This window comes from Trifolium pratense, linkage group LG2 (genome assembly GCF_020283565.1).
Source record: "Trifolium pratense cultivar HEN17-A07 linkage group LG2, ARS_RC_1.1, whole genome shotgun sequence".
NCBI classification, from domain to species: Eukaryota; Viridiplantae; Streptophyta; class Magnoliopsida; order Fabales; family Fabaceae; genus Trifolium; species Trifolium pratense.
In genome coordinates, this window is record NC_060060.1 from 73,309,996 (window position 1) to 73,323,729 (window position 13,734).

The 13,734-nt window shown below is 31.9% G+C and overlaps 2 long non-coding RNA genes across 9 annotated transcripts; one reads left to right on the plus strand and one right to left on the minus strand.

Moving 5' to 3' along the window:
* Nucleotides 1–2,844: 2,844 nt before the first annotated feature.
* On the plus strand, nucleotides 2,845–5,922 carry LOC123911269. Its single transcript, XR_006810419.1, has 3 exons — nucleotides 2,845–3,790; nucleotides 4,776–5,592; nucleotides 5,702–5,922. It is a non-coding gene; the product is annotated as an uncharacterized LOC123911269 (long non-coding RNA).
* A 2,280-nt stretch (nucleotides 5,923–8,202) lies between these two features.
* On the minus strand, nucleotides 8,203–11,549 carry LOC123911270. Of its 8 annotated transcripts, XR_006810425.1 has the most exons (6): nucleotides 10,780–11,054; nucleotides 10,593–10,636; nucleotides 9,919–9,999; nucleotides 9,448–9,546; nucleotides 9,208–9,349; nucleotides 8,203–8,426 (listed from the first exon to the last, which is right to left on the minus strand). It is a non-coding gene; the product is annotated as an uncharacterized LOC123911270 (long non-coding RNA). The 8 variants fall into 8 exon arrangements; XR_006810422.1 differs by adding an exon at nucleotides 11,081–11,549 and having other exon boundaries at nucleotides 9,448–10,636; nucleotides 10,780–10,877; XR_006810428.1 differs by lacking the exons at nucleotides 9,448–9,546; nucleotides 9,919–9,999 and adding an exon at nucleotides 11,081–11,372 and having other exon boundaries at nucleotides 9,208–9,409; nucleotides 10,486–10,636; nucleotides 10,780–10,877.
* Between the last annotated feature and the right edge of the window lie 2,185 nt (nucleotides 11,550–13,734).

A 13,734-nucleotide genomic window follows, 5' to 3' on the forward strand; every position in this document is an offset into this window, starting at 1 on the left:
AAGCCCATGAAAAATTGACAAACTTTTGAGTGTTGTATGGTTTCCGGGGTTCCCCAGTGAATATAGTAAGGAAAACGTGATTTTATATTAATTAAGAATTAAAGGAAAAGTAAGAACATATCAGCTTAAGTTAGGTATATCTAATCAAAGGCGAATGTATATTTTTTATTAAAAAAGCGTGCATTGAACTAAAAGTGAAAATGAGCAATTTAACTGGCCATCTAGATTTGGTGGAGGATATTTATTTCAAGGATGTTATCAAAGATTTTTTAAAAAGTAAACCTATAATAAGAGAGTGAATAAGAGAATTTTAAATATGAACTGTTTGATTTTAAAATTATTTATATGATTGGATAAATTAGGACTCAAAAGAATGGATAAAAACTAAAATTTTTATCTGTTACTTAATCACATGACAACTTTTAGTCTTCTTCATAAGTTGTTTAAAATATCAAAATATTTTTTTATATACCAAACATTTACAAGCTAAAATCAATTCTATCTTTTCAACTTTATATTGTATAGTTCTATCTTAGTATTGTTCTATTCATCACTTACATTTTGTAGCTTAATGGTGTACTAGCTTAATTTGGGTTGCAAAAAAAAAGATAGTATCTTGTCTTTTAATGTCTCCCCTTTTTATGTTTCTAGTCCCTCTAATTTTAAATATATACAAAATACTATGTACCTCCGTCCCTAAATTTGTCACTTATTTTTGGTAATTTAAATATTTTCTGTCATAATTTTTGATTCTATATTTTTAATCAACTCTGTTGTACTTTCATATTTATGAATTGTTTTATGAATTGATTCTATAATATTATAAAAACTTCTCCCATAAAAATTAAATTTTTTTAAAACAAGATGAATTATTTATGAATTTTTAAGCCAAAAAACTAAAAAAAAATCATATTTAATTCATTACTTATTAAAAAAAAAATTAAACTTTTGTAAGAGATATTCCTATAATGTACTGAATACGACCATATTTTTTTTTAAATAATATATACAATTTGACTAAGAAGTAGAGATAAAAAATTATGACAGAATATTTTTTTTTACGGAAACTGGCAGATTTTTTTTTTTTTTACGCTGGCAGAAAATTTGTTGAATTTTTTATAAAATTTTAGATATGTATATTGATCAAAAATATATTTAATTAAAAAAAATTCAATCGGTCTATGTTTGTATTTTTATGAAGCGTGAGGGAGAAAAAAAAAAGTCATCCATGAGGTTGACGACATCCATCATCCAGCTGAACTGTTCAACATGCACCGATGATCCTCTCTTCAGGGAAGTGATACCCTAAGCCTAACGTACTACTATCAGTAACAGGTGTCCTATCAGGGACCTATCATTGGAAACTAAGGACCTAATTAAGCTTGCTTTTATGGAAATGTCTTTTATCATTTGCACTTGGAAGGCGAATTATGTTTATTCATAACTCACTCAATACTCAATTTAGACCCACCAAAGAAATCGCATTTAATTACCATATTTGTCTTTTTAGTCCCTAATCCCTATTTTCTTCCACGGTTGATTTAGTGACACGTTACCTCTTCCTTCTAACTAGTAATGTGTAACTCTTCTATCTGTATCTAGGGTATGTTTGGTTTAAAGAAAGAGAGAATTTTTTTTAATAAAAGGAAGGTAAGGGGAAGGGAGAGAGGCAGAGCCGATCCAACACAACTAGAGGCTTAAGGCATGTTTTATAACGAGGTCTTGTAAAATAAAAAACAATTACAGTATATTTTATGAAAAAATAAATAAAAAGTTAAATATCGCTAAGATGAAGGGTTAGATTTTAGTCTTAAAAATTTGAGGCCTCAACTTTATTCACTAAACTATATGTTTGATTTATAAGAGGAGGGGTTTTGAAATAAAATTACTATCTTCTTTTTTTTTTTTTTGGTTACATACTATCTTATTCTAATTATCTTACAAAAACCTCATATTCTTATCTTAACGATCCATCAACTAATAAAAATTTTTGAAAAATTAAACTCTACAAAACATTTAAAATTATATATATACAACGTACTAGGAAAGCATAAAACAAATAAATTAAACAGAAGATATGTATAAATTCAATGTAATTATAGAGTAATTTGCCTTTTTTGTCAATAAATTCTAACTCTGTTGGCAGAAATATCAAAATTACTAAGTTGAATGTCAATCTTAATATCTTAATTTTTTTTTCTTTTCAACATGACATTTTGTATATTAAACGTTATATATCTAGGTATCTAGGCTAGAGGAAGTAAAAGGGAGTCCAAAACAAATGTAAATTGTCTATGATCGAGATTCTAAATATATAAAACTATATATCTTTTAGTGGTACTCATTGGAGAACCATGGGTTTCCATTAAAGGAAAGAAAAATATAAGTTGTCCATATAATCGAATGGAGATAAGTAGATTTTCAATAACAATCAAACACATTATAGAGGTAGGGTATGGATGTACCATTAAAAACACACCTAGAAAAGTAGGTTGTTGTTTATTCAACTTGCTTGCACGACCCATATTTCCATTGTCTGTTGGTCCCGTAAATGAAAAATGGATGGATGGATCATAGTGTCAGCACACTAAAACTGTCAAAATGGATTACTCGCACTACAACATTTTAGGCCTACAACAACGCCTTAATTTTGGGATGTAAAAAAAACCGTTCTCAAAGAGTGTCAAAGGCAACAGAGTTCGTAAACCGTTGTGATAGTATATATATTTTCGCTAACTATACGCAACACTGGAAATCCGTTGCCATAGACACCAAGGAGAACGGTTTTCTATCTGTTTTCTATAGCGATGGTTTAAAACCGTTCCGTAATAGTTTTTAAATTTTAATTATTTTAATAAAAATATATACTTCCCCGAAGAGAAAAACAAAACACGCCTTTCCATTCCCAAATTTCAGAATCCATTCCAATATTCAAGATTCAAAAAACACAATATGCGATTTCTTCCCAAAATCGATTCTTCCGTTCTTCTTCTACTTAAAATTGATTCTCAAAACGCAATTGAGAAACGTGATTCTTTTCATTCCGATCTGTTGTTTCTTCTGGCAAAGAACCCTAATTCGCTATGTTCCGTTGATTATTGTCGCAAACTCATAAATTGATTCTTCTTCCTAAACTTACGAAACCTAGTCCATTCATGGACCTGAGAAAGATGGGGAAACACGATTCATTCAAAGAAATCGACGAACCCTAGTCTCATTCAAAAAACATGATTCCTTCTCTACTCTTTGTCTCGGCAAAACTCTAGCGACTTATCCGCAATCCATGGTGCTCATCCGTAGTCATCGTGGTTGCTCAATCTCTAATATGTCGTCGTAGTTACCAAGGTCTATATATTCTTGTTTGATCCCTTTCTCTAGCGGTTCCTTTTTGTTACATCCGGAGTTGATGCGTTTTCTTATTCGCTATTATGTGTTTGGTACTTACTGCTTTGTGTTTTTTCTGGGTTTCTAGTTTGTGACCACAAATTGTTATCATTGCTCAATACTTTTATCATTTATTTGTTGCTCACCAAGTGTTTGACATAAATACTCAGACAAACTATAGTCTGCTGATGTGCTTTAGTATGAGTTTGTGTTGATCATTGTATGATATGACTCTAGTCCCTTGATTGCATCTATAATGTTCTCATGGTTAACCAATTAATCCAACTAGAGTACACATTGTCTCTGTGTTAGATGTATTGGAGCAAACATCAATTGTGCTCTTCCTCTCGTCTAAATGTGTGCCGATACTTCTCTTTGGTCAAATTTGATTCTTCTCTTCTACCAGGTTTGATTCTTCTCTAATGTATTCCTCATGTTATTGCTATTTTTCTCTTCAGGGCTGTTTTTCTCTTATATATTCTTATTTTAAGAACTTATATGAATTGCTCATTTATGCCTATTATTCCATAGTCCTACTTATTTGTTAAGAAGGGCTTCAATTAACTGCAGTTTTAATGTTTGATTGATAAAGAAGAATAGACAAATATATATAGCATTGGTTTTCCTTTTCATAATCGAAAGGAATTTTCACACACATACATATGCCACTTTGTGTTTTCTTGTCATGTTTCTTTTTCTTTAATGTAGTCAGAAATTTAATAAGTGTTGGATTTCCAGAGCCAAATCTCCAAATTGAACAAATATTGCTCTCATCATATATGTGGAATACCTCATTGATATAAATATATAACCATATATGTTCAATTTGAAGAGGAAGGTGTTTTTTATTAAGAAAAGATTCCAATGGTTACTATTGCAGGTTCTATTATATTTTGTTTTTTATAACTATTGATTGAACAAAACACTTTAGATATGAAAACAAAGTAACAAGACTTTAGATATGAAAACTATTGATTGAACATGTACATGGATTTTGTCATGTGACATGTTATATAGCTAGATTTTAGAGGGGATGTTTAGCATTTGAGTTGTTTGGGCCTGTTTTTGTGTTTTTTTGCTTATTTGTTTCTTGCTAGGCTAAGAGGCAAAGTAGTTCTTGTGTGATTTATGGGTTGATTATAAGAATTATAAATTTTAATTTGTTGGTTGGAACTCTTTCTTCTAAAGGTTGGCAAATGTTTGCCCAATGATGACAATGCACAAACGTAGCACTATAACATTGGCATGTAAATCCCTTAATCATTATATCAATAGTTAAATTTACTTTGAAATTGAATGACCCTTTTTGTTTATGACTGATATTAGCAGAGTGAAACTTGTTGTATTATTTTATATATAAGGTATATAATAGTTGCTTTGGAAACATTTAGGTAATAGAAGGAAATGACAGCTATAAAGAAGAACTAGTATTGGAGAAAAGTGGCAGAGTTAATCAGAAGAAAACAGGAGGAATTATAAGTTGCAGTCCTCTTGCTGGGCACTAAAGAGAAAATATGTGAAGTCATTTCATTTATTTCTTGATTACATCATCTCTTTTTAGTCACTTTCATTTGTTTGTCTTATTCCCAATTTTTCAAATTATTTTTACAGTACATATTCATTTTAAATCCAATTCAAAGAATGACTTATGAGATGGTTGTTCATCATCTCTATTGATAATTTTGACACCTCTAAATATGTTTTGTTCAGTTAGACAAAGTGCTATGATATTTTTATTTTTCAGTTTTTTTTCTTATTCCTTGCATGCTAAATCTAAATTAGTTAATTTGTTTCTTGTATTTTTCAATCAATGAATTAATTAAAGTTTTTCTATTGTATATGAAGAGATGTGATGTAGCATTGCAATTACATGTCTCCGTAGCTAGCTGAACATGAAAGAAACAATGTGAAATTCTCTTTATTCTGTTGAAGCTATAGACAAACTTTGCCTGCATCCATTTGAGTTACTAATTAATTTTGTTGTTCATTCCTTGCACATTTTGCTCTTTTATAAGTATAATCATAAAATCAGGTTCTATGTGCAAAAGGTCTGTTCTCGAATTAGCTTCAATAGTTCCTCCCAAATTCCAATAATCATTTCATTTTCGGATTAATTATATTATATAGTACTTATATTGTAATTCTTTTTATCTTGGATCAGGCTGACCCGAAAAGGTCGATATTTTTGGCTTATGGGGGCTTATTTCTGTAAGGCTTTTTTCTTCTCCCTAGTTACTGTTATTTGTAATTGCTAGTTAAGTATATAATATGATTATATATTGCTCATATCATACATATGTTTTCCATGTAATTGCAGAGTTACATGTATACAAGAAATTTGGAAGGTAGAGAGGACGACAAAATACTACTTTATAATATGTTGTAGTGTCGTATCTTAGTGAAGTTAATCTTAGTTTATGATGTATTCTTATGTTTTAGTTAAGAAATCATAGTAATAATGTATTGTTCTTTAGGATATTTAATGACTATGTACATGTTCAATATACTAGTATAACTTGTATTGTTATATAACAGAAATTTGATAAGTTTTCACATCTTATTTTGGTGATATATAACGAAAATAGAATTTGATTTTTTTTTTAAAACGACATACCTTTTACATCGGTTAAGTAAGTGCCAGTTTTGAAAAGTAGCTTTTTAACATCTGTTTCTGTGCGTAACCGATGTGCAATGAACACAAAGGTCAGGAGACATCGCCTCAAAAACCGATATATAAAGTCGCTCCAACTGATGTAAAAAGTCATTATTCTAGTAATATGAACCGTTCTATAATTCAACCAAGGGCAACGGTTTTTTCTGAGAACGGATAGAAAGCGTTGTCGTTGGGAACTTTGTAAACCGTTCTATTAGAGACTCTAAGAAAACGGTTGTCTTCAAGGCGTTGCCATTGGAAAATAAACCGTTGCGAAAGGCTAAGAGAACCCCTCGGTGTAGAACGCGCTGAAAACCGTTCTCATAGCCTATGACAACGGTTTTTTTTAATTACAGAACGGTTTTTTGGCGTTCTTGTAGACTGAAAATGTTGTAGTGTCGGTACTAAACAAATCGGCCTTAACAGGCCACGAGCTTTATCAGGTCGGATTAAAAAGTTCGGTTTGAAAACATGCTCTAAATATATTACTCGAGTTCGGTCTTATACGGTTGCGAGTTACCTGACCTTAAACAGATCAAAATCTTTATTTTTTAAAAATATTATAAAATAAAAAATTACTAAAATAATGAGAAAAAACAAAATCACCAAGTTATAAATTAATTTATTTTCATATATAGAAGCATATGCAAGTAATTAATTTCTACTATGTTATATTCAGTTTAATATAGTCGTATGCAACAACACATTATAGTAGAATAAAAAGAAAAAATAAAAAATAGATCATCAATCTATAAAACTTTTATTGGAGATGCTTTAAGAAAGTATATTGAAATGCCATAATTTACTGCTTTAACTTTATTTGTGAGTTTGTCTTGATGAACAAATATAGAAATTCTCTCAATCTTTCACCATGTGATATTGCTTGACCATTTTGTGCCTTTAGGAAATGTTTATGTCACGAGATAAATGTAGCATGTGTAGTGATTGATCACTAGCGGTTGAGATTCCACATTTCAGTTTTTTTTACCATGATTGAATCCACATGGTACATGCACAACGTGTTAACTTCTGAGTGAGTATAAACTCATAGAGAACATTTATATGCTAATGCTAATGCTAATGCTACTACTGTTTTTTATAGAACTCTTGCACAGTGAGTGAGTGAATGCCTTGACTTTAGTATGTTGAGTAGCAAGTGATGAAGTGGTTTGATGGGTTGGTAAGAGAATGAGTTGAGATATATTGGCATGCAGATGCAAAAATTGTTAACTAAAAGCTTGGCCTAATCATTAACAAAGTGAATGACTAATTTTTGGACATGACATAGAGGCAACGATAGATTAAGCATTATCCCCATCAGTATGATTACGAATTAAATTTTAAAAATCAGCTGTTAAAAGTGTTCATATATTTTATATAAGTGTCTTAAATAAGATTACATCTAGTAAAATGAACTTTAAATAAAAAACCGTGATAATATAAATATGAGTATTGTTAAGAGTCCCACATCGGTTGAGAGATGGCCTTACTAAGTGTTTATATACTAGAGGCAATCCTCACCTTACAAACCGGTTTTGTAAGGATGAGTTAGGCCCAATACTCATTTCTAAGATGGTATCCACTAGTACAGAAAACACTTTTTACATCTGGCCAAAACCTCATTTTACATCTGACCCCAGTCAGAGGTAGACGTACAAGAAGTAGTAAGTTTACGCTTTTTACATCTGACATTCGCCAGATGTAAAATTATCCCCTTTTACCTCTGTTCTCGTGTTTCAGCTGACCAATTTTTTTTTAATTAAATTGGACCTTTTACATCTGACCAAGTCACCTGATGTGAAATAGTAACTTTCACTAGTACAGAAAACACTTTTTACATCTGGCCAAAACCCCATTTTACATCTGACCCCAGTCAGAGGTAGACGTACAAGAAGTAGTAAGTTTACGCTTTTTACATCTGACATTCGCCAGATGTAAAAGTATCCTCTTTTACCTCTGTTCTCGTGTTTCAGCTGACCAAATTTTTTTTTAATTAAATTGGACCTTTTACATCTGACCAAGTCACCAGATGTGAAATAGTAACTTTATTTATTTTATTTTTTCAAAATCCTGCTTTTTTTTTTTTCTTATATTTTAAATCCTATTTTGTAATTAAAAAAAACCAAAATAGCATTACAATTCAACATTCAACCAAAATACAATTACATTCAACCAAGTCATTACAATTCAAATAAAATACCAAGTCTTACAATTCAAGCAAAATACCAACAATCCAAAATGTTATAACATTCGAGCAAAATACAAGTCATTACAATTCAAAACATCCTAATTAATGTGAATCCATTGTAACATCACACAAATTAACCTAGCTAGCTCCTAAGCTTCATCATCGGCAACATCATAATCATGCGATGTAAACCTCCAGCACCTGCAACCATTAAGAAGATAAAAATAAACATCAGCGCTAGACATTATGTTACTTCCTTATACTTCACAGCATGATCCCTTTACTATAAAAAATAAACAACCATATTCTCTTCAAACTGTGTGTGAGAATGGAAGATGGGAGACAAAAATGTTAAGGTAGACACTAGTGGCTTAAGGTTTGCTGAACAAGCTAGCTTTATATTTGAACTTCACTATAACCAACTAGGTAAGTTTGCAGCTATTTATTTATTTTATTTTTCCTGTGGTCAAAACTATATCTTAATCTAATAAAAATTTACTGCCAAACAAGCACCAAAATTAGCTAAGCATTCAAAACTAAAATAATTAGTGGCAAAACAACCATACTTCAAGTTCAAGCTAGATAAGTTAATGCACACTCTATAACACACTTTTGATATTGTATTAAACAAAATCACGCGGATACCACTAAATCACATTATGTTTCATTCCCTATTTCGTGGGACACAATTCTATACTAAAGAGATTCCCGTGAATTTTACCTAATAATAAGTGTGCAAGAGAGTATTGCTTTGCTCTTTAAGTTATTTCATGTTGTTGCCAATATCCAGAAAGGAAAAATAAAATGACTGAAGACCCATGCAGTGAACTAAACACAGTATCCAGTTAACTACATTTGGTCCATTTGTAAATGTATTGCAGCTTGTGTTATAATGTTGTTGCTATGATTATTATTACTATACTCTACAATCTACACAGAAAAATTAAAAGAATGTGCATAGCTATAAGTATTGACATCTCACCTTGCTAGACATCACCCAGAAACGAACTTTACAATAATGAAGACGGAGTTAAAAAGTATAAGAGGGACTCGTAGGTACTGAGTTGCGTAAATGAGACCTATAATCTGGCCTTTGAAAGACTTTGTCCTGCCTCCTGAAAAATCTGATAAGCCCCATCCTCTAAGGTTACCAATGATTTTATTATAACGGCTGAAAATTCATCCTGCATAATTGCATACAAATTCGATCAAATATACTAACCTAACAAATGTTTCAAGCTTGCATCTTCATGGTTCTCTAACTTATCCCTGGATACAGATTTCAAAGTACTTGAATCTGCATTATTTGGAGTACTACATGCTGCAGAAGTTGAAATTTCCTCATTAGTTTGTCTAATCTCTTGAGTAGAGCCACAAAATGGTGGAGCACTCAGATAGTTTTCCATTTTGAAAATTTTCATGGCATAAAACACAGTTAGGCTAATTCCAGCAGGCCAAGATAATACATCTATAAAGCACAAACACACACACCAATAATAATTTGAGAAAGTAAAATATTTGAATGTAACCACATGGTCGGTGGCAACATCGGACACTGACCGGACATGCCTTAAATCTAAAATGCTGGTGCTACATTAGTACTTCATTCATTCAGAGAAAGTAGTGCCAAGTACTTAAAAACCAAAATTGAAATGAAAAAAATTGCAGAAAAATTTCTTAGGATATTTCATACCTTTTCTGCAGAACTTTGCACATAGAAGTATCCCCTGGTAACATATAAGCCTTACTTTTTGGAAGAGAACCATTGATACTACTTCCTACTTGTTTTAGTTGTTTGAGTTAGTTTAGGAATTAGGCTTTGTAGCCCTTGTGATAGTTAGGTTTAGTTAGGGTGTTAATTGGTAGTTATCCTTTTGTAACTTTGGAGGTCTATATAAGGATGCCCAAGTGTAGCTCGGAGGTTAGGATTTATTTTGTTTATTTGACTAGATTACCGGTGTTTCTTCTCAAAAAACCTAGCAGTTAGTAAGCAAGTAGAATTAAAGACACCAGAAAGTGAAATTTGTGGACTAGAGAAAGCAGAGTTAAGGTCTCTAAAACACTTCAGTGTAGTTCATTCATTCAATTCCAATAGGGAATTCTTTTCTTTCCTTCTCTCAAATCTAGTTCTTATCAAACTGACAATATCTTTCTTTTATTATATCGAAACCACAGTTTAAAATACGTCTATCGTTGCTCAGCACAAACTACCAGAAGTATAAAAATATCGGACCTTTACACAATTCAACCACAAACCTACCTCAAATCAACACAGCAAGTGAAACACACCCCGTGACCTTGCATTTCATTAGCAGCACTCCTCATCACCGGATCTCTCGATGAATGACACTTCCTTCTAATGAACACAATGTAGTTTTTTTAGGCAGAATTCAACTCAAAATCATCACATTCTTACAACAAACAACACAACAACAAAAACAATAACAAAACAACATCAGCAAAAAAAAATCACAACTTTTCAAGTAATAAGGATAATTAAAAGAAATCCATTATGATAAAAACATGAAAAACAGTAATGAGTGAAGAATAATACCTCTCTGACCCATCTAAATGGGTTTTTGTCAAGTCCTTCAGTGAACATCTTGACCTAACCAAATCAACCCTTCGATGCAAATGCACTACCAATTAAACCTAAAAAAAGAAGCTTTATGCATAAAAATAGAATGAATAGTGATTGAAGCCAAATTGAACAAAATATCACTGAACTCAAAAACCCAACTAAATATGAATAAATTATCACTGAACTCAAAAACCCAAATTGAACAAAATATCACTGAACTCAAAATATCACTCAAAAAAATAATTCATAATTCATGAGTAAATTAGGGTTTGACCTTTTCTCTAGGTTTCAGCTAGAGATGACAGAGATGTGTTTCAGCCTTCAATTTGTGTTTAACTGGGTTTTGGAATTTCCGTTTCAGCCATCAATTCATGTTTCAGTGAGACAGAGAGACGACAGAGATGAGCGAGTACGTGAGATCAGTGAGAGAGAAGACGAGATCGATCGTGAGAGAGATGAGGCCGCCGAGTTCGAGTGAGATCTGAGAGAGAAGATGAGATCGATCGTGAGAGATGAGGCCGGTCGCTAGGGTTCGAGTGAGCAGTCAGAGATGAAGGAGATCGTGTGAGAGATGTTGCTGTGAGACCAATTATTAATCACTTGAAGTCTTTTTACATCCGGGGATATTATGGTCATATGTGAAATTATTTTAGACAATTTTTACCATAATTACAGGATTGCCACCGCGTTTAGCTTTGCATCTGGGGATATTGTGGCTAGATGTAAAACGTTTTGTCTATATATTTTTCACATCTGTTGATATTGAAACCAGATGAAAAGACTACTCCATATAGCATTTTACATCTGACATATGCTCGTCAGATGTAAACTACTTGTGTAATATGTCATATTTGTACTAGTGTTTATTTAATTTTATTTTTTTTCAAAATCCTGCGTTTTTTTTATTTTTTTTATTTTAAATCTTATTTTGCAATTAAAAAAACCAAAATAGCATTACAATTCAACATTCAACCAAAATACAATTACATTCAACCAAGTCATTACAATTCAAATAAAATACCAAGTCTTACAATTCAAGCAAAATACCAACAATCCAAAATGTTATAACATTCAAGCAAAATACAAGTCATTACAATTCAAAACATCCTAATTAATGTGAATCCATTGTAACATCACACAAATTAACCTAGCTAGCTCCTAAGCCTCATCATCGGCAACATCATAATCTACCTCGGGATTGTACAGGTCAAGAAAACAAGTAGCCCAGCTGTTTCGCAATTCATATAGCTTCTCCTCGGTTAATGACGTGGGATCATCGAACACCTACAATACATATACATGATCAAGTTATTCATACTACATGATCTAAAAAAATGCAATAATCCAGACAAACAGAATGCAGGAAGCGACAAACAGCAGCAGTTCCCAGGTACGGCGTTCGGCGAAAAAAATAACAACTACTCAACCAGATTTCTAGTACAATTAAAATTTCTAGTGTGCAGAAAATCAGATACATATTTCAATTTACATAAGTTGAAGCTTCATGTCCAACTTTTTCTAGACAAAACAGTTCAATCTCATGGCCAAATTCATGGCACTATCTTGTGAATGTGAAAAACAAACAAATAGTGAAGACTCTCCCAGTAAGAGGGAAGTCTGTCAAGTAGCGGCTTCAGCAGCACTATAGTACTGTAGCATAACCAAGTTTGAACAAACCGCTATTTTCAGCAATCCGCAAGTGACAACACAGTCCTACACAGCTAGGAAACTACACAGCTAATGCAGAATGCAGAAGTACTAATCAGGCAAATAGGCAAATACTTATATATGTAGAATGTGTAACACCCAAACCCATTATTTATATATTTCTACCTTTAGTAAAATCTTTTTCAAAATACGCAACGGAAAATCACATTTAATTTATTGAATATCGGTTCGAGTATTACACTCCTCTATCAAAATAATACTAATGTAATTAATTAGTAAAAATAGTGTTTATACAAATCTTTGAATCAAATAATGTATTTATTGATTATACAAAACCACCTAGACAATAGACTTTATATACAATATAAAACTCTTTCCCGTGACACAATCAGAGCAGAGCTTCACCGACGACTCGACATCGAATACCACAAAACCTGTAAATCTGGACCCCCAACGATCCAGCACATAACACATAAAAGAGAGTTAGACAACATACTCAAAATATAAGTGTAAGTAAATGGTACTTAGACACTTCTTCATAAAAACATGCATAATCATACATTATACATATACCTCACCATCATTCATGCATATTCATATATCATGCATATACTTCATTTATCACATAATCAATCATTCACAAAATACACCAAACATATAGTTTCACGTCGTCTCGGACAATACCAAAACATTAACAAATACATTGTTCAGATTATGGTCATGACGGACCCTGCGTTGTTCATTTTATAGTCATGACGGACTTTGCGTTGTTCATTTTATAGTCATGACGGACTCTGCTCCTCACATACGGATTAACAATCAACATTTACCAAGTATGTGTCAAACATCATTTATCATAAAATGCACACAAAATCCCTAATGCAATCTAATGCTTCACATTCATGTTATGTCCTCTAGACACCTCTAATGCATGTGGTACCATCGTCTTTATCAGAGCATCTCACCTCCGATATCCTTCTTTATCAAACAAATATAGTTCGATATCCTTCTTTATTGGACAAGCCAATATCCCTAAATATTCATGATGCATGCACTCAAAACTCATGAATATATTCATCAACAATTATGGCATATAGCCCATCAACAATAACGTGGAACACTATCCAACGTTCGTCTTTATTAAGATAATCAATACCTTAATATCCGTCTTTATCAAATAACATAATTCGATATACTACTTTATTAGAATAACATACTCTAATATCCTTCTTTATTAAGTTGATTAACACCTTAATATAC